Source organism: Camellia sinensis, unplaced genomic scaffold, assembly GCF_055761805.1.
Source record: "Camellia sinensis isolate YWXY unplaced genomic scaffold, ASM5576180v1 Unanchor2, whole genome shotgun sequence".
NCBI lineage: Eukaryota > Viridiplantae > Streptophyta > Magnoliopsida > Ericales > Theaceae > Camellia > Camellia sinensis.
Window position 1 is genome coordinate 22,527,977 of NW_028129079.1, and position 7,642 is coordinate 22,535,618.

The 7,642-nt window shown below is 32.9% G+C and overlaps 1 long non-coding RNA gene across 1 annotated transcript; it reads left to right on the forward strand.

The window, feature by feature from the left end:
- Positions 1-425: 425 nt before the first annotated feature.
- On the forward strand, positions 426-1,670 carry LOC145815456 (uncharacterized). Its single transcript, XR_014358397.1, has 3 exons — positions 426-648; positions 1,032-1,093; positions 1,601-1,670. It is a non-coding gene; the product is annotated as an uncharacterized LOC145815456 (long non-coding RNA).
- Positions 1,671-7,642: the final 5,972 nt, after the last annotated feature.

A 7,642-nucleotide genomic window follows, 5' to 3' on the forward strand; every position in this document is an offset into this window, starting at 1 on the left:
CCTGCGGAGAAAATACTGGGAGATGGAAATTTACGCTCGAGCGTCAAAACGCCCGCTCGAGCGAAGAAGCAACAACAAAGGGCTCGCTCGAGCGTCAAAATCCCCGCTCGAACGTGATGGCCAAATTCTGGGCATCAACTTTTGGTTTCAAAGCACAACCAACCTGTTTCAAACCTGCCCAACACAACCCAAGACTCAAATACGAAGAGTAAAAGATGGAAATGAGAATGAGACAACAACACATCCACGAAACCAAGTCCAGAATACAATAAATAAAGAGAGGAAAAACCAGGATCGCTATACAGTGGCCTCTGTGATTTAAAAGTAAGTTTCAGAATCTTTGTAATGCTTTCAACATGTATTTATTCAGTGACTTAGTATAGTTTCTCACATTTGGTGCAGGAACTACCCAGGGATAAGTGGTTTTGTTGTGATGACTGCAATAGGATCCATGTGGCACTACAAAATTTAGTTTTAGTTGGTGCGGAGATGATTCCAGCTTCAGTGTCATATGCAATACACAGAAAACATGTCAAGAAAGGATTTACAGATGGAGTTTCAAATGATGTTCAATGGCGAATTTTAAGTGGGAGAAGTCGCTATCTAGAACATTTGCCAGTACTGTCTAGGGCTGCTGCAATTTTTCGAGTAAGTTTTTGCTGATACCATGTAGAATAGCAAAATGTGATTTTTAAAATTTGTAAAAGCCTGTCTAATTTTGTTCTTATCTATTCTAGTGCTACTTCTCGGTTACTTCTCTTTAGCAAAATAATGTAATGTGATGTGCTAGAAGAAACAGATCTGGAGGCCAGGACCTCTTCGGGGCATTTGGTTAATATTGATTCTCTATGCTATATCTTAAATGTATCTTTGTCCAAAAATGGTTTTGATTTTGACTTTTTTTTTCTTTTGCTGTATAGTCCTTCTGACAGCAGTTGTATAAAGATACTTCTTTTTGTTATGTTATACTTTCTTTTATTACTTAATTTTATTGGGGGGTTAAACCTATTTGTATGTCTCATCTTTGGCAGGAATGTTTTGATCCTATTGTTGCAACTTCTGGTCGTGATCTTATACCTGTTATGGTCTGTGGGTAAGTTATCATTGTACATTGTGCTTAAGTAGCTCTTCATCTGAAGGGTGTATCTACCAAAACTTATGCCATATGGAAGAAATTTAAGTGCTTTGTGAGGAAAATTTCATCATTTCCCTCTATTAATGAATTGGTGTGAAATGAAGTTATTTTGTAGGTTGTCAACAAATACTTGTGGCTACATTAATCAAGTATACATTATTAAAAAGAATACATTTTGGAGGAGGAAAATATGAATTTTGCTTACAAACAAACCTCTATTTTATGTCCTAGAATTGTTCAACTCGCATTATGTGCTTTTCAAAGATTGACCATAAGGTTCAATTAGGAGAAAATGATTGGTTTTATTTAATGAAATTTGAGAACAGAAAAATGAGGAGAAAAAGGGCGCTATGTAAGTAGATTGTTTGCTTCACTAGTTAAATTTCCCTGACTTCTTATTGATCTTTATGTTTTTGGTTAATCTACCAAACCTGTTTAAAATGCCCTTTGTTGTACTTAATGCAGGAGAAATATATCTAGGCAAGAATTTGGTGGAATGTACTGTGTCATTTTAATTGTAAAGTAAGCTGCTTCACATTAAAGTTGTTTCTGCATGTTTTATTAATTTACTTTACATTTTCATTTTCATTTTCATTTTCATTTTTGTTAATGGTTGTTATTAGTTTTATGTTCTTATTATTTTTTAATCATTGGATTCCAAAATGTCGTGCACAGGTCAGTTGTATCGGCTAGTCTTCTGAGGATTTTTGGACGTGAGGTTGCTGAGCTTCCTCTAGTGGCTACAAGTAGAGAGAATCAAGGAAAAGTAAGTTTTTCTTTTGTTTATTAATTTTCTTTATTTATTGATTTTTTCCCTTTCTGTGCAGCCGGAGTTATTCCTTCCTTTTTTGTTTGTGTTGATGATTTTTTTTTATCTGTAGGGATATTTCCAAACATTGTTTTCATGTATCGAGAGCCTATTGTATTCCCTGAATGTTGAAAACCTGGTACTCCCTGTTGCTGAGGAAGCTGAATCAATCTGGACGAAAAAATTAGGTTTCAGAAAGATGAGTGATGAAAGGGTAATGCTCTTCTACAACTTAATTAATGGCTCAAATTTTTTTCTCCCATGTTTTTACCTTAAACTTATAGAATCTCCAGTCTACATGGAAAATGCAATGGGAATGCATTCTATGCGACACTCGGTATTTGGCAACGCATATTAGTTACTTTTGTCAGTGCATTGACCAGAGATGTGTAGCCAGAACTTTTCATTGCCATTTTATAATTGGGTAAGGGAAGAACATAGATTTTGTGGTTTTAGATGATATGGGTTAGTTATCAAAGTGATCAATAGATCACATTTTGTTAATTACCAGACCTTGTCTTTCCCGATCGGGCACTGCTTGAGGTTCTTTCTTTATAGTGTCAACCTAAAAATACATTTGCTTCAATTTTGAGTTAAAGCGTAACTCTATAGTTTTGTATGCCTCGGAAGGAGGTACATAACATGTATGCAGTGGCGGAGCCACAGTGGGTCTAGGGAGGTCACGTGCCTCCCCTGGGTTTTGGAATAATTTTTTTTTGCAAACATAAAAAAATTATAAAATATTATTTAGAGTGAAATATCAGTGACATTTTTAAAATTATGAGAATAATAATGGTTATTTTTTATTGAAAATAAAGATATTATGATAAGTCATATTATTAGCAATGAAAATTTCAATACAATGGCGATGTCTATCATTATTGACATACAATTATAATTAATCTCAATGAAGATATGGAATTTATTGAATTGTTAGTTACATTTGACATTTGGGGTTCATCCTCTATATGTTTTTTTACTATTGATTGGTAATATCATATGTCAATGATGACGTAGTATTACTATTATATTGAATTTTTACTAAACTTTTTATAAAAAATTACTTTATTATATAATTTATTTTAAAACTTATATCCATGATTTTTTTTTATATTGTCCATGATATACTAGTTACAAATAATATATATATATATATATTATTTATTTATTTATATTTCTTGAAGTCAATCATAAAAATTTATGTGAAATATTTTTGTAAAAATTTTCAATGTTATAATTAAAAAGTGCCCCATTTGATTTAATTTCTTGGCTTCACCACTGCATGTATGCCATGAGATAGGATTGAAACAACTACATATTTATACAAGTGAAGATGTTACTATAAATTCTTTCTTTTTTCTTTTAAGAAGGAAAAAAAAAATTATATTTCCACTCTGAAAAAGGGTGTTGGCAAAATGGGTACTTTCATGGTTTATTGGGCATCGACTTTGGTACTATTTGTGTCCTATGTTTATGTTCACAGCCAGTGCTTCAGTACTAACTGATACAAACATGTCTGAGCAGTTATTGAAGTATACGAGAAATCTTCAGCTGATGATTTTTAAGGGGACATCAATGTTAGAAAAAAAGGTGCAGCAGATAGCGGATTAGCGACGCGCGGTTAAAGGTGCAGGAATTAGGGATTATTTTGTTCATTCTTGGTTGTTTATGTAATATTGCTGCTATTTTCTTTGGTTAGCATGCCAGTGATCTGATTGAGAATTGTTTTTGTTTTCATGTATGAATAGGGGGGGAGGTGTGTCACAAAGCAGCCATGCATGCTGACCTCTTAATATGCATGCATGATGTTGTTTCTTTCTTTTCTTAATTCTTTTATCTCTGCATTTTGTCTTCGTGTATGCGAACAGTTTGAGATGAAAAAAAATACTCTTTTAGAGTGTGCATTGCAGGAAGATATTTTTGTTAGAGCAAATTTCAAAGAAGTGGAGAGTAGAAAAAAATAATTTCAAAGTGATGAAGGTACAAGATAGACTTGCACAATCTAATACATAAAAATCACTTGTACTTCCATCACTCCGAAATTATTTTTCTACTCCATTTTTTTAATTTTATACTCCTTTTTTGTTACAGTACGTACCTGGACATAGAACAATGAAACTCTTTAGGCTGTGTTTGAATTTTGGATTTATGGAAGTAATTGCTCAGTTCTCTCTCCCCTCCACCCCTCCACAAACTGCAGTTTGCTAATATGTTTTGCTTAGTTTGGCTGTTCTAGGTTTAGTTTGGTAGACAAACAAACCTGTCATCTAGATCTGTTTTTAGGGTAGGGTTGTCAATGTCAAGGGAATGGTTATAGAGCAAAGATGCATCGAATATTAAAACTCTAGCGGCAGGCCATTGGCTGTCACATGGAAAAATTGTGTGTGGAGCTGAGCAAGGCAACGCCGTTCCGAAAATTGTAAGGACTAGTGATTCATTGCTTCTTGTATATGACAGTGAGACCTAGTAGTATGAATTCAAAATTGTTTTTGTTCAATGAATTGGAGTCAGATATATGCCACAGTAACAGTGAATCGAAATTTGCCTATCATATGGCCTTTGTTGAGAAGAGATTTTGTTATGGCTTTGTTTGGATTGAAAACAAAATTTTCATAGTTTGGTCTAAGCTTTGTATGTTGAGTACAATGCAGAACCTTTTAGCATCTAGAACTTGCTAAACATATGTGGTATCTGGTGATAATCAGCCCAATAATATTATTAATTGAAAATTAGAAATGTCATGTACATAAGGGGGAGGAAAAAAAAATTAGAAAAGTTTTCAAAATTTAATTGTATGATAATTCTGTTTTATTGTGTTGGTTTGAGATATAAAATCATGTTATTAGACTATGTATCTAGTCAATTCTTAATTCCATTTTCGGATATAAAAATGGGTCTTTAAAAAAATTTATATTGATGCATTATTTTTTATCCTTTCATTTTCAGTTGAAATACCAACTAGCTCATGGGTGGAACTGAATCAATAAATTTTGAATCCATAATTGATTTTATTATGTTGTTTGTTTGATATCCTATATTCTTTGTATATTGGACAAATATATAAACATAAGGAGTATACCAAAAAAAAAAAGAAACAAAAAATCACTTATATAGAATATGATTTTGGAGATTTATATCAATTCATTTTAAACTATAAGACCTAGCTTATTATTTTAAAGATGTCATGCAAATTTGTATCAGTGATTTTAAACCAAAAGACCTAACTTATTATTTTAAAAATGTCATTATCATATATTGATGCATTTCAGCTATGTCAACGACATTTTTAAAATAATAAATCAGTTTAATATTGGTCTCCTTTTTTCTTTCTTTTTTTTTTCTTTTTTGAAATGAACAAATTCAAATCTATGACATTATTTTGTACAAATTTTTATTTGCATATCAAAAATTTTCTTTTATTTTTATTTTTATGAAACCAATTCTTGGCCATACTCTCTCATACTTGTCCATCCTTTTGGTATTGTAATGGTTCTTCAGAAGTTCATATTTCATATTGCTACTTCTTTTAACTTGAAAAAATTAAAAGACTTGTATTGATCATAAAACACTAAATAATTTGGGGTCAATTAGTCACACAAATCTTGTGTGCTCATAATAAGGTTAAATTTTTTTTATAACTATACACTACAAAAAAACACACTTTTGGCGACCACTTTTGCTAACTAAAAATATTTTGGTTGCCAAAAGTTGTGGAATTGGCGACCAAAAATTATATTAGTGGTAAAAGTACAATATTTAGCTACTAAATTTTTTTAGTCAGGGTATATTGATTATTGACGACTAAAAAAAATTTAGTCGCTAAAAATACCACAATTGGCAACTAAAAAAAATATAGTCGCTAAATTTGCCAAAATTGGCGACTAAAAAAATATTTTAGTCGTTGCATAGTTAGTTTTAGCTACTAAAATTGTTTAGTCTCTAAATAAAAACAAAAATTAACTTTTTATTTTTGGCAGCCAAAAGCATGGTCGCCAAATATTTATTTTTAGTGACTAAAAAATATTTGTCATAGTTAGTCTTAGCTACTAAAATTATTTAGTCGCCGAATAAAAAATAAAAAATTAATTTTTTATCTTTGGTCGCCACAAAATTATTTTTTAGACGTTGTATAGTTAGTTTTGGCTACTAAAATTATTTAGCCACCGAATGAAAAATAAAAAATTACTTTTTATGTTTGGTGACCAAAAGTTTGGTCGCCAAAAAATTATTTTCAACGATTAAAAAATATTTTAGTCGCAGAATAAAAAATAAAAAAATTAATTTTTATCTTTGGCAACCAAAAGTTTGGTTGACAAAAAATTATTTTCAGCGACTAAAAAAAATTTTAGTTGCCAAAAAACTAAAATTTTTGGAGGGAGACATTTCAAATTTTGGAGGGATTTATAAAACTAATTGGTGACCAAAATGTTTAGTCGCAAAAGTGTAAAATGACCAATAATCATATATATATACATATATATTTTGTTTCCAAACGAAACCCTAAACAAACCAGCGCCTCTCTCTCTCTTCAGCGTCTCTCTCCCTCTCCCTCTCCCTCTCCCTTTTCTTATTTTCTAATTCTCTCCTCTCCCTCTCTATCGCTAGGAATGGCAATGAGGGTTAATGGGATGGACATTTGAAAAATCTAGAAATCCCCTAGATGTTGATTTGTGATTATGTATCAATTTTAAGCAGAATATAACAATCCTAATCAAACAATTAAGACAAAGAGACACAACGATTTTACGTGGAAAAACCACAATTGGACACCTCCAAATGTGATAAAAAAACCACGGGCAACAGCCACAAAACAATCCACTAAGAAGAATTAAAGGAATTACACAGGTATACTCCCAATTACCTAGCGAATCCACAACGCCTAATTGAACCAACCTTTATGTGCCTCTTCCAACCCCATCTTCACCACGGAATTGTCTTTCTGATGAGCCACTCCGGATTCCACCAAAGCTTCAGGCTCGAATTCTTCAGAATCCACAACTGAAGAATAACTCTCTCTTTTGTGTATAACAAACAAACCTTTGATGTACTCTCTTTAAATCATGAGTTGAAGACTCAATAAAAACATCAAAGAAAGCAAACAAAATATCCCCAGATATAAACTTTAAGAACCAAAAAGAAGATCTGGAGGACTTCAATCAATCACTTAGTTTTGGGAGAAAACCAAGTATTTATAGAGAACCAAAAGTAATCCAAGATTGGGAAGAAAACAAACTCCTTGAGAAATCCGGATTCTGAGGCTCGCTCGAGCGAAGATTTGCTGTCTCGAGCGAGGAGTGTATTTTTCATGATTTCTACTAGTGCCTTGGCTCGAGCGACGGATCCTTGGCTCGAGCGAGGAATACACTTTTTCAGGTTTTTGTATGGACGCAATCCTTGGCTCGAGCGTGCATTCCTTGGCTCGAGCGAGCAAGCCCTAGCTCGAGCGAGAATTCCTTGGCTCGAGCGAGCAACGACGAACATGCAATTTTGAATGCAATTTTGCATTTTGCTTCGGCCGCGAGCTGACCGGGCAGCTCGACCCCCGTAATAATCAGTGAAGTGGCAATCTTGAAAGCATTAACATCACAAACTTCTCTGCATGGTTCGATTCGGGTTTGGATTCGCATCTAATAAACTCATAGCCTCACTGAAATAAAAGTGCGAAAATAAATACATCTGAAAGGAGTTTTGTCAAACGG